This window comes from Tamandua tetradactyla, chromosome 25 (genome assembly GCF_023851605.1).
Source record: "Tamandua tetradactyla isolate mTamTet1 chromosome 25, mTamTet1.pri, whole genome shotgun sequence".
Lineage (NCBI taxonomy): Eukaryota > Metazoa > Chordata > Mammalia > Pilosa > Myrmecophagidae > Tamandua > Tamandua tetradactyla.
In genome coordinates this window covers 20,614,322-20,631,363 of record NC_135351.1, presented here as the reverse complement: position 1 = coordinate 20,631,363, position 17,042 = coordinate 20,614,322, and the positions used below count along the sequence as shown (strand labels likewise).

At 38.8% G+C, this 17,042-nt stretch overlaps 1 protein-coding gene and 1 long non-coding RNA gene across 2 annotated transcripts in view; one reads left to right on the top strand and one right to left on the bottom strand.

Annotated features, from left to right (window-relative positions):
- The window catches only part of CAP2 (cyclase associated actin cytoskeleton regulatory protein 2), a 196,252-nt gene that overhangs the window by 8,999 nt on the left and 170,211 nt on the right, over positions 1-17,042 (bottom strand).
- The window catches only part of LOC143668849 (uncharacterized), an 83,282-nt gene that overhangs the window by 65,746 nt on the left and 494 nt on the right, over positions 1-17,042 (top strand). The window contains exon 2 of the long non-coding RNA XR_013168585.1: positions 108-182. This is a non-coding gene — a long non-coding RNA (uncharacterized LOC143668849). The remainder of the gene's footprint in view (positions 1-107; positions 183-17,042) is intronic.

The window sequence follows — 17,042 nt, the reverse complement described above, 5'->3', positions numbered from 1 at the left end:
TTGTATGATAAAGAATGACATTAATATAGAAATACATATATGTCTACCAAACAGCTTTATTAGAATACAATATTTAGACTTACTTGCTTTTTTTTTTCTCTTTTAAGACTAAAATCTTACAATCTGGTTGATACCCGCTCTGGACTGTCCACTGCCTCACTTGTCTTTCTCTCTCCCCACAAGTAAGTACTATTCTGAATTTTGTGTTTATCGTTCACATCAGGTCTATTGATTGGGTAAGGCAACCTGATATTTACCTTACGTGTACAATTCAATGATACACTCATAAGTATATTCAATATGTGTGTATTCTTTTTCATGTTCTCACTCCTTACAAATAAACATACACTAGGTCGTACCTTCCACTCTGCAACTGACCTTTATTGATCAATGTTATTTTTGAGATTTACTTATTTTTATACATGGAGCTGTAAATCATTCATTTTAACTACTGTACAGTATTCTAGTATGTGGACTTATTAATTCATATAACACCTGGTGGGCATTTAAATTATATTTGCTTTTATTACCATTACAAATGATACTGCAATAAATAGTTTTACATGTTTCCTTGGCATAGAGTTTCTTTAGCATATATACCTAGGGGTAGAATTGCTATCATAGGCTATGAATATCTTTAACTTTATTAAATGTTTTGTTCTGCACATTGAGATACTGATATACTCTCCCAACACTTCCTTTACAACCCTTAATCCTCAGACTTTTAAGGACTGTATAGGTAGTCCCTGTGTTGCACGAGTCCAGTATGCATGAGTTTCTGTTAACATGGCAACCTGTAGCAAGAGAACAGTCTCTTTGCAGTACTGATGAGTGTGGAAAGTTATATCCAAATTGTGGTATTAATTTGAATTTCCACTACAATTAGGTAGGTTATATGTCCTTTCATATAGTCAACCATTTCCATTGTTCTCTTCTGTATAATATTCTTTGCCATTTTTTCTTTTGGGTTGTTAATCACTTTCTTATTGATTTGTAAGTTCCTTATGCATTCTGTATACTAACTGTATTGATTATCTGCATCCCAAATCTCTATTTCTTTTTTTGGTTTTAAATATTTAGTTTAGAACCACCCGAAAATGGATATCTTAGTTAGCTTATCTATAAGCATGTTTAAATAAAGTACCCAAATAATCATTGTAAAGTGTGTTTGTACAGTAAGTTTCATAAACCAATTTAAAATTAAGGCAAATAAGGAAAAAACTACAGATATCACAGTTTTTTGAATTCTAAATATTAAACAGTAACTTAAATACCATTTGATTAACTATCAAAACTGTGTACATTCTCAAAATATCAAGTAGAAAGTTATGACTGATGTTAGTTACTGAACATTTTCAAAATTTTTTATTTCAGGAAAATATAAAGATACAAATATTTTTATAGCTAACATGAAAATCTTATCCCTTATGTTACCATAACATTTAAAATCTTTTTTATCTAATATTACTATTGCTACTGTGCTTTATTTGGGTTACAACTTGCATAGAACATCTATTTCCAGTCTTTCACTTTCGATCTATTTGTATCCTTGGGTCTACGATAAGTTTCTTGTGAGCAGCATATAGATAAATCATTATTTAATCTGTTCTATCAGTCTGTAACTTAAAAATTTTTTTTAAACATTAACAACCTACAAACATGAACATTCTTACCACATGATCAGTCCATTCATGGTATATAATCAATAACCCAAAATATCATCCCATAGTTGATCATCATGATCATTTCTTAGAACATCAGCATCAATTCAGAAAAAGAAATAAAAAGAGAAAAGAAAAAATTATACCTATCATACCCCTTCCCCTCCCTTTCATTGATCACTAGCATTTCAATCTCCTAAATTTTTAATTTTTAATTTTTTATTAAAAAAAATTACAAGAAAGAAACACAAACATTCCCAACACATACACTCAGCAATTCACAATATCAACACATAGTTGCATATTCATCAGCATGATCATTTCCCAGAACATTTGCATCAATTCAGAAAAGTAAAAAAACAGAAAAAAAAATTTTACATACCATACACCTTACCCCTCGCTTTCATTAATCACTAGCATTTCAAACTAAATTTATTTTAACATTTGTTCCCCCTATTATTTATTTTTATTCCATATTTCCTCTCATCTGTTGACAAGGTAGATAAAAGGAGCATCAGACACAAGGTTTTCACAATCACACAGTCACATTGTGAAAGCTGTATCATTATACAATCATCTTCAAGAAACATGGCTACTGGAACACAGCTCTACATTTTCAGGCAGTTCCCTCTAGCCTCTCCATTACATCTTGGTTAACAAGGTGATATCTGCTTAATGCATAAGAATAACCTCCAGGATAACCTCTCAACTCTGTTTGGAATCTCTCAGCCAGTGACACTTTGTCTCATTTCACTCTTCCCCCTTTTGATTGAGAAGGTTTTCTCAATCCCTTGACGCTGGGTCTCAGCTCATTCTAGAGTTTTTCTCAATCCCTTGATGCTGAATCTCAGCTCATTCTGGGATTTCTGTCCAACGTTGCCAGGAAGATCCACACCCCTGGGAGTCATGTCCCACGTAGACAGGGGGAGGGTGGTGACTTTGCTTGCTGTGTTGGCTGGAGAGAGAGGCTACATCTGAGCAACAAAAGAGGTTCTTTTGGGGGTGACTCTTAGGCCTAATTTTAAGTAGGCTTGACCTATCCCCTATGGGGTTAAGTTTCATATGAACAAACCCCAAGACTGAGGACTCAGCCTATAGCTTTGGGTGCCCACACTGCTTGTAAGAATATCAAGAATTCAACTTGGGGAAGTTTAGTTTTCCCCCATTCTCACCATTCCCTGAAGGGGACTTTATGAATACTTTTCCACTCACTGATCAAATCACTCTGGGATTCATCAGGGCATCACCTGGACAAACCAACAAAATCTCATGTCCTATACAAAGTTCTATGTACTTAAGGTGTTCAACCAACTATCTACATAAGTTATATTAGGAGATGCACTAGTCAAATATAAATTTGTACCAAATAAACATTTTTTGCTTTAGTCTCACACATAAGTTGAATTTTTAAAATATTAATTATCATCTATTTTCAGCACACTGCAGTAATGACATTCTTTTGTTCTTCTTCATGCAAAAACATTTTTTAAATTTGTACATTTAGTCACTATCATTATACACTCTAGGCATTCCTAGATTATACCATCTCAATCTTTATCGTCTATCTTTCTTTGTGATTTCATTTATGCCCATCTCCCTCTATCATTCTCATATGCAGCTTCATTCAGTGTTTAACATAATTGTATTACAGTTAGGTAATATTGTGCTGTCCATTTCTGAGTTTTTATATTCAGTCCTGTTGCACAATCTGTATCCCTTCAGCTCTAATTACCAATATCTTACCCTATTTCTATCTCCTGAAGGTCTCTGTTACCAACAAAATATCCCAAGTTTATTCACTAATGTCAGTTCATATCAGTGAGACCATACAGTATTTGTCCTTTTGTTTCTGGCTAATCACACTCAGCATAAAGTCCTTAAGGTCCATTCATGTTGTTACATACTTCATAACTTTATTCTGTCTTACAGCTGCATAATATTCCATCTTATGTAAATGCCATAGTTTGTTTAGCCAACCATCTGTTGATAGGCATTTTGGCTGCTTCCATCTCTTGGTAATTGCAAATAATGCTGCTATAAACATTGGCGTGTAAATGTCCACTTGTGTCCTTGCCCTCATGTCCTTTGAGTAGAGACAGCATATAGATGGGTCCTTTTTTTAAATCCATTCTGCCAGACTATGTCTTTTGATTGGAGTGTTTAATCCATTAACATTCAGTGTTATTACTGCATGGGTAGTACTTTCTTCTACTATTTTGCCTTCTGGATTTTATATGTCATATCTAATTTTCCTTCTTTTTACCTTTACTCATAGTCTTCCTTTCTATACTCTTCCCCACACCTCTCTCTTCTGTCTTTTTGTATCTGTCTCTAGTGTTCCCTTTAGAATTTCTTGCAGAGCTGGTCTCTTGGTCACAAATTCTCTCAGGGATATTTTTGTCTGAAAGTGTTTTAATTTCTCCCTCATTTTTTTTTGATTAATTAAAAAAAGAAAAGAAATTAAGACAACATTTAGAAATCATTCCATTCTACATATGCACTCAGTAATTCTTAGTATCATCACATAGATGTATGATCATCATTTCTTAGTACATTTGCATTGATTTAGGAAAAGAACTAGCAAAACAGCAGAAAAAGATATAGAATGTTAATATAGAGAAGAAAATTAAAATAATAATAATAATAAATATATATATATAAAGGAAAAAAAACAAAAACAAAAGATACAAACAAACAAAAAACTATAGTTCAGGTGCAGCTTCATTCAGTGTTTTAACATAGTTACATTACAATTAGGTATTATTGTGCTGTCCATTTTTGAGTTTTTGTATCTAGTCCTGTTGCACAGTCTGTATCCCTTCAGCTCCAATCACCCATTATCTTACCCTGTTTCTAACTCCTGCTGGTCTCTGTTACCAATGATATATTCCAAGTTGGTTCTCGAATGTCGGTTCACATCAGTGGGACCATACAGTATTTGTCCTTTAGATTTTGGCTAGACTCACTCAGCATAATGTTCTCTAGGTCTATCCATGTTATTACATGCTTCATAAGTTTAGTCTGTCTTAAAGCTGCATAATATTCCATCGTAGGTATACACCACAGTTTGTTTAGCCACTCGTCTGTTGATGGACATTTTGGCTGTTTCCATCTCTTTGCAATTGTAAATAATGCTACTATAAACACTGGTATGCAAATGTCCGTCTGTGTCTCTGCCCTTAAGTCCTTTGAGTAGATACCCAGCAGTGGTACTGCTGGGTCGTAATCCATTCTGCCAGTCTATGTCTTTTGATTGGAGAATTCAGTCCATTAACTTTTAGTGTTATTACTGTTTGGATAATATTTTCCTCTACCATTTTGGCTTTTGTATTATATATATCATATCTGATTTTCCTTCTTTCTACACTTTACTCCATACCTCTCTCTTCTGTCTTTTCGTATCTGACTCTAGTGCTCCCTTTAGTATTTCTTGCAGAGCTGGTCTCTTGGTCACAAATTCTCTCAGTGACTTTTTGTCTATAAATGTTTTAATTTCTCCTTCATTTTTGAAGGACAATTTTGCTGGATATAGAAGTCTTGGTTGGCAGTTTTTCTCTTTTAGTAATTTAAATACATCATCCCACTGTCTTCTAGCTTCCATGGTTTCTGCTGAGAAATCTACACATAGTCTTATTGGGTTTTCCTTGTATGTGAAGATTGTTTTTCTCTTGCTGCTTTCAAGATCCTCTCTTTCTCTTTGACCTCTGACATTCTAACTAGTAAGTGTCTTGGAGAATGCCTATTTGGGTCTATTCTCTTTGGGGTGCGCTGCACTTCTTGGATCTGTAATTTTAGGTCTTTCATAAGAGTTGGGAAATTTTCAGTGATAATTTCTTCCATTAGTTTTTCTCCTCCTTTTCCCTTCTCTTCTCCTTCTGGGACACCCACAACACGTATATTTGTGCGCTTTATATTGTCATTCAGTTCCCTGATCCCCTGCTCAAGTTTTTCCATTCTTTTCCCTATAGTTTGTTTATTTTTGGAATTCAGATGTTCCATCCTCCAGTTCACTAATTGTAGCTTCTGTCTCTTTAAATCTACCATTGTAGGTATCCATTGTTTTTTCCATCTTTTCGACTTTGTCCTTCACTCCCATAAGTTTTTGTGATTTGTTTTTTCAGATTTTCTATTTCTTCTTTTTGTTCAGCCCATGTCTTCTTCATGTCCTCCCTCAATTTATTGATTTGGTTTTTGAAGAGGTTTTCCATTTCTGTTCGTATATTCAGCATTAGTTGTCTCAGCTCCTGTATCTCATTTGAACTATTGGTTTGTTCCTTTGACTGGGCCATATCTTCAATTTTCCGAGCGTGATCCGTTATTTTCTGCTGGTGTCTGGGCATTTGATCAGATTTCCCTGGGTGTGGGACCCAGCTGGTTGAAAGGTTTTTCTGTGAAATCTCTGGGCTCTGTTTTTCTTTTCCTGCCCAGTAGGTGGCACTCGTGGCGCTCGTCTGTCTGCAGGTCCCACCAGTAAAAGATGCTGTGGCTCCTTTAACTTGCCTATCCGAATCTCGCAGTCGGCCCGGGAAACCGCGCGTGGAGGTGGGGTTGCCGGCCACTACGGCTTGGGGGAGTGCCCCGCTATCCAACGTTCCCAGTTGGACCGGGAAGCCACGTGTGTGGAAGGGACCCCGGTCGCCAGCCACCCCGACCTGGGGAAGCGCGCGCCCCTCGGGTATCTCACCACAGCGGATTCTCCCTGCCCATTCAGCCGTTCCAGAATGGGGTACGCTGTCTTTTTGGTCTCTGTCGTGGCTCTGGGAGCTGTTTCGTATTGTTTCTGTTTCTTTAGTTGCTGTTCTGGAGGAGGAACTAAGACCCATGCGTCTTACTAAGCCGCCATCTTCTCCCTAAAGCTCCCTCATTTTTGAAGGACAATTTTGCTGGATATAGAATTCTTGGTTGACAGTTTTTCTCTTTGAATAATTTAAATATATCATCCCACTGTCTTCTTGCCGCCGTGGTTTCTGCTGAGAGATCTGCACATAGTCTTATTGGGCTTCCCTTGTATGTGATGGATTGCTTTTCTCTTGCTGCTTTCAAGATCCTCTCTTTCTCTTTGACCTCTGACATTCTAATTAGTAAGTGTCTTGGAGTATGTTTATTTGGATCTATTCTCTTTGGGGTATGCTGCACTTCTTGGATCTTAATTTTAAGTCCTTCATAAGAGTTGGGAAATTTTCAGTGATAATTTCCTCCATTAGTTTTTCTCCTTTTCCCTTCTTTTCTCCTTCTGTGACACCCACAACATGTATATTCGTGCACTTCATATTGTCCTTCAATTCCCTGAGTCCCTGCTCATATTTTTCCAGTTTTTTCCCTATATTTTCTTTTTTTTTGTCGGATTTCAGATGTTCCGTCCTCTGGTTCACTAATCCTATGTTCTGTCTCTCAAAATCTATCATTGTAGGTCTCCATTGTTTTTTTTTTTTTTTATCTCTTCTACCTTGCCTTTCATTCCCATAAATTCTGTGATTTGTTTTTTCAGACTTTCAATTTCTTCTTTTTGTTCTTTCCTTGCCTTCTTTATATCCTCCCTCAATTCATTGATTTGGTTTTTGATGAGGTTTTCCATGTCTGTTCGTATATTCTGAATGAAATGTTTCAGCTTCTGTATGTCATTTGAATTGTTGGTCTGTTCCTTTGACTGGGCCATATCTTCAATTTTCCTAGTGTGATTTGTTATTTTTTGCTGGCGCCTAGGCATTTAATTACCTTAATTACTTTATTCTGGAGATTGCTTTCACTTCTTTTACCTAGGGTTTTCTTGCTGGATGAATTTGTTGTCTATCTGTTCTTTGACATTCCATTCAGCTTTATCTGGACCTCTAGCTTAAGTTTTATTTAACAGAGGAGAATTTTTCAGTTCTTGTTTTCTTGTTTCTTGCCCTGCTTGTATGGTGCCTTTTCCCTCCCCACCCTTAGGAGGGTCTACTTAGATATTATAGACCCCAGCCAGATTTTCCCAGACTAAACTGGCCTCCTATCAGGAGGAAAAAGTCACCTGCGTCGATTTTCCCTGAGGGTGAGCTCCAGCAGGTTGAAAGACTTTTCTGTGAAGTCTCTGGACTCTGTTTTTCTTATCCTGCCCAGTATGTGGTGCATGTCTGCCTGCAGGTCCCACCAGCATAAGATGATGCGGTACCTTTAACTTTGGTGGACTCTCCCTGCTAGGGGTGTGGTGGAGACAGAGGAGAGGTTGTAGGCTTGTTTTAATGGCTTCAAATTACCAAGCCCTGGGGTCTGAATTCTTTGAGGGAGGGATTCCACCTGAGTTGGGATTCACCCCTCCCCTGGGGAAGGCACAGGCTCCAGACAAGCCCCCAAAACAACTCACTTCCGCCTATGCCTTGGGCAGTTGCAGCCTGAGAAGTCCTGCTGCTATATCCAAAGGCAGTCAAGGCTTTGTAGAAACACAGCCACAAAAACCTGTTTCCTTCTTTTTATCCCCCCTTTTCTGTCAGCCTTGCCCCCTTGGTGCCGGGGCAAAAATGAGCAACCTCCACTTTGACCAGGTTCACCTAAGCTGGGGGCCTTTTTTTGGTAGTCAGAATTTGTTAATTAATTCCACAATTGGTGTTTGATTGTGCTCAGTCCCTGCTGCTGGTAAATTTCCTTTCCTGTCTGGGAAGCAGCCTGTGGGGGAGGGGCACTGGCCGCCACAGCTTTGGGAACTCATGGTTCTAGGGGGCGCTCGCAACCTGTCCAGCTGGTCCAGACTGGGGTATGCTGTGTGTCTGGTCTCTGACATGGCCCCAGGAGCTGTTCTGTACTGTTTCTGGTTATTTAATAGTTGTTCTGGAGGACGAACTAAAATGTGCACGTTGTTAAGCTGCCATCTTGACCCAGAAGTCCTCCTAAATTTATTTTAACATTTGTTCCCCCTATTATTTATTCATTTTTAATCCAAATGTTTTACTCATCTGTCCATAAGGTAGATAAAAGAAGCATCAGACACAAGCTTTTCACAATCACACAGCCACACTGCCAAAGCTATATCATTATACAATCATCTTCAAGAAACATGGCTACTGGAACATAGCTCTACATTTTCATGTACTTCCCTCCAGCCTCTCCAATATACCTTAACTGAAAAATATCCTATAGTTTTTATTTGTCAGATCTATTTACTCTTTTCCCTCTCTTTTTATCCATTAAGTTACCTTTGCTAATATTCTTCAATTCTGTACCCACACCAGACCGCCCTGTCTAGTCTTTTTCAGATTAGCTTGTTCAGAGCGAAGTAAAAAAAATACCAAGACAGTAGGGGAGCATAAAGAAGAGGCAGATATGGCTCATGCTGAAAGAGCTCCCTTTAATATTTCTTGTGGGGCAGGTCTCTTGTTGACAAATTCTCACTGCTGTTTCTGTAGGACAACTTGGCAGGATAAAGAATTCTTGGATGGAAGTCTTTCTCGTTCAGAATCTTAAATATATCATACTATTGCCTTCTTGCTTCCATGGTGCCTGTTGAGTATCCTGAAGCTCAGTCTTACATAGTTTCCCTTGCATGTTATCTCTCTTCTCTTGCTGCTTTCATGACTTTTTGCTTCTCTTCAGGATCTCACATTGTGATAAGTATATGTCTCAGGGTAAGCCTATTTAGATTTATTATATTTGGGATTCCCGGGGCTTGCTTGGTTTGGATATTTATATCTTTTGCCGGTTTGAAGCCATTATGAATCCCAGAAAAGCCACGTCCTTCAATCCTCATTCAACATTGCTGGGAGGGATCTTTTTGATCATTTCCATGGAGATGTTACCCACTTGTGAGTGGTAGTCTTTGATTAGATAGTTTCCATGGAGATGTGTCCCTACCCATTCAAGGTGGAGTTGCTTACTGAAGTCCTTTAAGAGGGCATCAGTTTGGAAAAAGCTTTAGAGCAACCAGCACCAACAGAATCCACATAGCCAGAGACCTTTGGAGATGAAAAAGGAAAGCACCCCTGGGGGAGCTTCATGAAATAAAGAAGCCAGGAGAGAGAGCTAGCAGACGTCACCATGTGCCCTTCCAGCTGGGAGAGAAACCCCAAACTTCATCAGCCTCTTTTGAGTGAAGGTAACTTTTTGCTAGTGCCTTAATTTGGACATTTTCACAGTCTTAGAACTGTAAATGTGCAACAATAAGTTCCCTTTTTTAAAAGCCATTCCATTTATGGTATATCACATTCCAGCAGCTTTTACAAACTAAAACATAAGAATTGGAAAGTTTTCCCCCATTATGTCTTCAGTCAGCTTTATCCCTTTACTCTTCTTTTCTCCCTCTGGGACACCAAAATTTTTTATATTTGTATGTTTCCTGTCATTTCCTTGAGATCAAGGTGCATTTTTTTCCATCTTTCTTGCCATTTGTTCTTTTGAACGTTCAAGGTCATTTGTTGTGTCTTCTAATTTGCTTATTTTTCATCCTATCTCTTGAAATCTGTTGTGAGTCTCTAATGTTTTTAATTTGATCTACAGCATCTTTCATGTCTGTGATGTCTGATGTTTTTCTGTTCTTTCAAATTCTTCTTTATGCTCCTCTAGTGTCTTCTTGATAGCCTTGATATCGTTATGAACAATTTTAATTAGTTCCAAATTCTGAGTGGCCTCAGATGATTTAATTTGGTCATCTGGCTAAGCCATATCTACCTTTTCTTTATGCTCCCCAGTGTCATCATCTTTTTTTTTCTTAATGGCATTTTTTCCTTAATTGACTCCTCGGTTAGGTCATTGCTTATATATAGAAACATTACTGAACTTTGCACAATAATTTTATATCCCACCACCCTGCTGAATTTGTTTATTAGCTCAAGTAACTTTGCTGTAGATTTCTCAGGCTCTTCCAAGTATAGTATCATGTCATCTGTGAATTATGAAAGTTTTACTTCTTCCTTTCCAATTTGGATGCCTTTTATTTCTTTGTCCTGTTTGAATGCTCTGGCTAGAACTTCTAGCACAATGTTGAATAATAGTGGTGACAGTGGGCATCCTTATCTTGTAACTGATCTTAGGGGGAAGGCTTTTAGTCTCTCTCCATTGAGTACAATGTTGGCTATCAAGTTTACATATATTCCCTTCATCGTATTGAGGTAGTTACCTTTGATTCCTATCTTTTGAAGTGTTTATATCAGAAAAGAATGTTGAATCTTGTCAAATGCTTTTTCAGCATCAATTGAGATGATCCTGTGATTTTTCCCTTTTGACTTGTTAATGTGCTGTATACATTAATTGATTTTCTTGTGTTGAACCATCCTGGCATTCCTGGTATAAACCCCACTTGGTCATGGTATATGATTCTTTTCATGTGCTACTGGATTCAATTTGCTAATATTTTGTTGAGAATTTTTGCATCTGTGTTCATTAGGGAGTCTGGCCTGTAGTTTTCCTTTCTTGTAGCATCTTTACCTGGTTTGCCCTTCTTTGTCACTTATGATGTCTTTATATTTAAATTCTATTTTGTCTGATATTAGTATAGTGACTCCTGCTTTCTTTTTTTTTGAACTGGTTAAGGGGACTTTATTTACGTCTTGATGTTCAGAAAGCAAATACAACAAAATGTTGTATATAACTGTTAACATTTTGGATTATATTTCTTAATCCATTCTGCCAATGTGTATCTTTTTTTGATTTTTATTAATAAAACCAATCAACACACAACATGAACATCCTTTTTTTCCATCACATAGTTGTATATTCATCATCACGATAATTTCTTAGAACATCTGCATACTTCAGAAAAAGAAATAAAAAGACAACAGAAAAAAATTCATAATACCATAACTCTTACCCCTCCCATTCATTGATCACTAGCATTTCAATCTACTAAATTTATTTTGACATTTGCTATGCCTATTATTTATTTATTTTTAATCCATATGTTTTACTCATCTGTCCATAAGGTAGATAAAAGAAGCATCAGACACAAGGTTTTCACAATCACACAGTCACATTGCAAACACTATGTCATTATCTAATCATCTTCAAGAAACACGGCTACTGGAACACAGCTCTACATTTTCAGGCTCTTCCCTCCAGCCTCTCTGTTATGCCTTAACTAAACAGGTGATATCTAGTTGATGCACAAGAATAACCTCCAAGATAACATCCTGACTCTGTTTGGAATATCTCAGCCATTGACACTTTATTTTGTCTCATTTCTCTCTTCCCCCCTTTTGGTCGAGGTTTTCTCAATTCCTTAGTGCCGAGTCCCAGCTCATTCTAGGATTTCTGTCCCATGTTGCCAGGAAGGTCCACACCCCTGGTCCCATGTAGAAAGAGGAAGGGCAGTGAGTTTGCTTGTCGTGTTGGCTGAGAGAGGCCACATCTGAGCAACAAAAGAGGTTCTCTTGGGGGTGACTCTTAGGCCTAATTTTAAGTAGGCTTAGCCTATCCTTTGTGGGGTTAACTTTCATATGAACAAACCCCAAGATTGGGGGCTCAGCCTACTGCTTTGATTGTCCCCACTGCTTGTGAGCATATCAAGAATTCTCCACTTTGGGGAAGCTGAATTTTCCCCCTTTCTCACCATTCCCACAAGGGGACTTTGCGAATACTATTTTGATTCACTGTTCACATCCTTCTGGGATTTATCGAGGCATCACTCTGGACAAACCTACAAAATCTCACGCCCTACTCAAGGTTCCATGTACTTATGGTGTTCAATTAAGCTGTCCACAGAAGTTATAATAGGAAATGCGCTAGTCAAAATAAAGATTTTGTAGCAAATAAACATTTTTTGCTTTAGTCTCACACATAAGTTTTAAAATATTAATTACCATCTGTTTTCAATACCCTGCATTATTGACATTACTTTGTTCTTCCTCATGCAAAACATTTTTAAATTTTTACATTTAGTCACTATCATATCTCTTCAGTTCCAATTATCCAATATCTACCCTATTTTTATCTCCTGATGACCTCTGTTTTTAACTGAAATTATCCAAGTTCATTCATTAATGTTAGTTCATATCAGTGAGACCATATAGTATTTGTCCTTTTGTTTCTGGCTAATCTCACTCAGCATAATGTCCTTAAGGTTCATCATGTTGTTACATACTTCATAACTTTATTCTGTCTTACAGCTGCATAATATTCCATCATATATATATATTACAGGCTTGTTTAGCCACTTGTCTCTTGATGGATATTTGGGCTGTTTCCATCTCTTGGCAATTGTAAATAATGCTAATATAAACATTGGTGTGCAAATGTCTGTTTGTGTCTTTGCCCTCATGTCCCCTGAGTAGATACCTAGCAATGGCATTGCTGGGTCATATGGCAATTCTATACTTAGCTTCCTGAGGAACCACCAAACTGCCTTCCACAGTGGTTGTACCATTTGACATTCCCACCAAGAGTGGATAAGTGTGCACACTCTTTCTCCACATCCTCTCCAGCACTTGTCATTTTCTGTTTTATCGATAATGCCATTCTGGTGGGTGTGAGGTGATATCTCATTGTGGTTTTGATTTGCATTTCCCTAATAGCCAGGGAAGTTGAACATCTTTTCATGTGCCTTTTGGCCATTTGTATTTCCTCTTCTAAGAAGTGTCTGTTCAAGTCTTTTGCCCATTTTATAATCGGGTTGTCTTTCTGTTGTTGAGTTGAACAATCTCTTTATATATTATGGATACTAGAACTTTATCTGATACATTGTTTCCAAATATTGTCTCCCATTGTGTAGGCTGTCTTTTTATTTTCTTGACAAAGTTCTTTGATGCACAAAAGTATTTAATTTTGAGGAGTTCCCATTTCTTTCTTTCTTCAATGCTCGTGCTTTGGGTGTAAAATCTAGGAAACCGCCTCCTATTATAAGATTGATGATATTTCCCTACATTTTCTTCTAACAGTTTTATGGTCTTAGATTTAATGTTTAGGTCTTTGATCCATTTTGAGTAAATTTTTGTATAGAGTGTGAGATAATGGTCCTCTTTCATTCTTTTGCATATGGATATCCAGTTCTCTAGGCACCATTTATTGAAGAGACTGTTCTGACCCAGGTGAGCTGGCTTGTCTGCCTTATCAAAAATCAATTGTCCATAGATGAGAGGGTCTGTATCTAAACACTCTATTCGATTCTGGCTTAGGGAACTCCCAGTTCTGGATGGGCTCACAGCTGGTCCAGACTGGGGTATGCTGTGTGTCCGGTCACTGACGTGGCCCCAGCAATTATTCTGTACACTTTCTGGCTATTTATTAGCTGCTTTGGAGGATGAACTAAATCCCACACCTCAGTAAGCCACCATCTTGGCCAAGACTCGCCAAAGTGTATCTTTTAATTGGTAAATTTAGTCCATTAACATTCAAAGTTATTACTGAAAGGCTTTTCTTGAATCCAACATCTTATCCTTTGGATTTTAATTGTCAGATCTATATATTCTTTTCTCTATCCTTACTGGTCCTCTTCAATTCTGTGCCCTCCTCCAGACCTCCCTCTCCTGTGTGTGTGTGTGTGTGTTTTTTTTTTTTTTTTTTTTACCCCCAGCCAGCAGAATTCCCTTTAGTATTTCTTGTAGGGCTGGTCTCTTGTTGACAGGGTCTCTCACCCTTTGCTTGTCTGTGAACATTTTAATCTCTCCCTCAGTTTTGAAGGACAATTTCTCCAGGTATAGAATTCTTGGCTGGAAGTCTTTCTCTTTCAGATCTTAAACATATCATACCACTGCGTTCTTGCCTCCACAGTGCCGGTTAAGTAGTCCAAACTCAGTCTTATGTGGTTTCCATGTACATAGTAAATTGCTTTTCTCTTGCTGCTTTCAGGATTTTCTGCTTCTTTTCAACATTTGACAGACTGATCAGTAGGTGTCTTGGGTAAGGCCTATTTGGATTTATTCTATCTGGAGTTCATTTGGCTTCTTTGATTTGCATATTTATGCCTTTTATAAAGGCTGGGAAGTTTTCCCCCATTGTATTCTCTGCTAATCTTTCTAGCCCTTTACTCTTCTCTTCTCCTTCTGGGACACTGATGATTCCTATATTTGTGTACTTTGTTTTGTCCATCATTTCCCTGAGTTCTAATTCAAATTTTCCCATCTTTTTTGTCATTTGCTCTTTTGTGTGTTCAAAATCAGTTGTCCTGTCCTCTAGTTCACTTGTTCTTTCTTTTGCCTCTTCAAATCTTCTGTTGTGTGTCTCTGGTATGTTTATTTGGTCCATGGCCTTTTTAATCTCTGTGCTATCTATTTTTCTATTTATTCTTTCATATTCCTCTTTATGCTATTCTAGATCTCCTTTATGTCATTAGCCACACCACTGATTTTATTTAGTATAGTTATAGAAGCATCTTTGATTAGTTGTTCCAAAGTCTGTGTCTCCTCCAGTGTTTTAATCTGGTCATTAGACTGGGGTGTATCTGTATGCACCTTTATATGGTTAGTGATCATCTGTTGTCTTTGTGGCATGTAAATATCTTGATAGGGTTACTTTGGAAGTTTATTTCCTTTAGCAGTCTAAAGCTTTGTATTTGCGGGACAGGTATGGAATGGTATGTGGGGAGGGGCACAACAATGTGGTGATGGGTTGCAGCTCAGGTATATGCACAGGTTAGGGATGCTTCATTGGTGCCTGTGGGTTGTGGAGGTGCAGTGCAGGGGCCATAGGGGTGAGGTGCAGCTTAGGCAGGCCTTGGAGCAGGGTATGGCATGGGGGACAGAGGTACGGTGTGGCAGAAGGCAAATAAGTGGACTGTGCAGATGTGCTGGGACTTATATGTGGAGTTTGTGGGTTGTGGGTTTCAGGTTGTGCGTACAGGAGGGCACGGTGCAGGTATGTACTTGTACAGTCCAGGAGGGCTGGGATGCGGATGCACGAGTATGTAGGGGCAGGACAACAGTTTCGGAGGTTGCAGAATGTGTCAGGTATGGGTGATATCAGGTGGGCAGGGCCCTGGAGAGGAAATGGACATGCTAGGCTGTTTGCATTAACTGGCTGTTGCAAATTCTGTGTCCCCTTGTGGTGATTTAATTGGGTCATTTTACATTCTTGATCTTCTTTTGTAGATGGGGCATTTAAATGTTTTAATAAGGCTATTTTGCAGATTTATTTCCTTCCCTTGTCTAAGATTTTTTATCTGCCTTCTATTAATGTCGAAGGGCAGCTTTTGGATTTGGGTTGTCAGTCTTTCCCTGTGAGACCAAGACCAATTGGAATTCTAGTTGGGGCTCTGAGAGCCAGGCAGACAGGCAATTTGTCAGACTGGAATTTCCTCTTCTCCCCAGCAGACTGTGCTCTTGAGCCCTCTTGGCCCCTTGGGTACACCTGACCCTGACCACAGGTGCCAGCCGAATTAGGTGAAGACCCCATGGGGCTTCAGCCAGGGAGCCGACTGGGCTGGGGGACAAGTGGCACACACCTCAGCGAAGACATCTGTGTGGCAGATGGATCTAGTGGTTCCCAGACCGCGACTCCCCCCAGCCCCCAGGATGATGCCTGGTTGCAGGACCAGGTATTTCAACTTCACCTGCCCACAGCCAGTCCAGAAATGTCTAGCGGTCAGTCATTATTCAGCTCGGCTGCTTCCTTGTCCTCACACACCCGTGGCACCATGACCCAAGCATGGCTCTTTCACCAGTTGGATATCAGACCACCATACTCCACGTCTCCCCTTCCTCCCCGGGGAAGGGCCCCCGAGTCCTTGCACAAAATAACACCCAGGTGTCCCCCAGCAGCATGTCACAGGGGTGGGAGCAGGCACTTTACCTTGACCAAGTGGAGTCTGTGCCCAGGAAAAACTCGCCTGCTATCTTCTAAGTTCGCCAAGGGTACTCCCAGCTATGGAGCTGTGGGGGAGGCAAAGTCGTGACCAAGTGCCTCACGTGATTCTCTCCATCCCACTTTCTCCAATTTCTTGCCCAGCGCCTCTGTGCAGGGTAGAAGACCTCCATGTCACCTGCACCCTAGACCTGCAGTCTAGGTCATCTTTCTATTGCATCTCTTGTTGCCCAGAGCTGGGATGGACTCAGCCACTCCTACTCCGCCATCCTGCCGGAAGTTCCACAAGTATCTTTCTTAAATCCATGGCTTGTCTTTCAACTTTGTATATGATGTCTTTTGTTGAGCATATTTCAGTTTTATATGTGGTCAAATTCATTAGTCCCTTAAGGCCTCTGCTTTCTGAGACTTATTAAACTCTTTCCTACCTTGAGGCCATAGAGATACTCTTCTATATTTTCTTCTCAAAATCAACAAGTATTTCTTTTCACACAACTAGAAGTTTACATTTATGAATGGGATGAGGTAAGAAATTCAATTTTTTTCCCCACACAAATGTCTAAAACTACATTTCCATATAGACGTGTATCTATTTTGGGGCTATTTTGTATCATCAGTCTATTTTTGTAGCTTTCCCACAATATCACCATTTCCAGTGATTTAGTATCTGCTTGGGATGGCTTTTCACTT